Source organism: Stegostoma tigrinum, chromosome 10 (genome assembly GCF_030684315.1).
Source record: "Stegostoma tigrinum isolate sSteTig4 chromosome 10, sSteTig4.hap1, whole genome shotgun sequence".
NCBI classification, from domain to species: Eukaryota; Metazoa; Chordata; class Chondrichthyes; order Orectolobiformes; family Stegostomatidae; genus Stegostoma; species Stegostoma tigrinum.
This window is the reverse complement of record NC_081363.1, coordinates 7666942-7667155: the sequence shown is the minus strand read 5'-3', so window position 1 is coordinate 7667155 and position 214 is coordinate 7666942.

The window sequence follows — 214 nt, the reverse complement described above, 5'->3', positions numbered from 1 at the left end:
ATGAGGATGGATTTCTTCAGCCAGAGGATGGTACATCTGCAGAACTCATTGCTGCAGAAGGTAATGGAGGCCAAGCCGTTGAATGTACTAAAAACACAAATAGACAGACTTTTGATTAGTAAGGGGATTACAAGCTATGGATGCAAGATAAGAAATAAGGGTTGAGAAACATATCAGCCACAATCAAATGGCAGAGCAGTATTGATAAAATGAA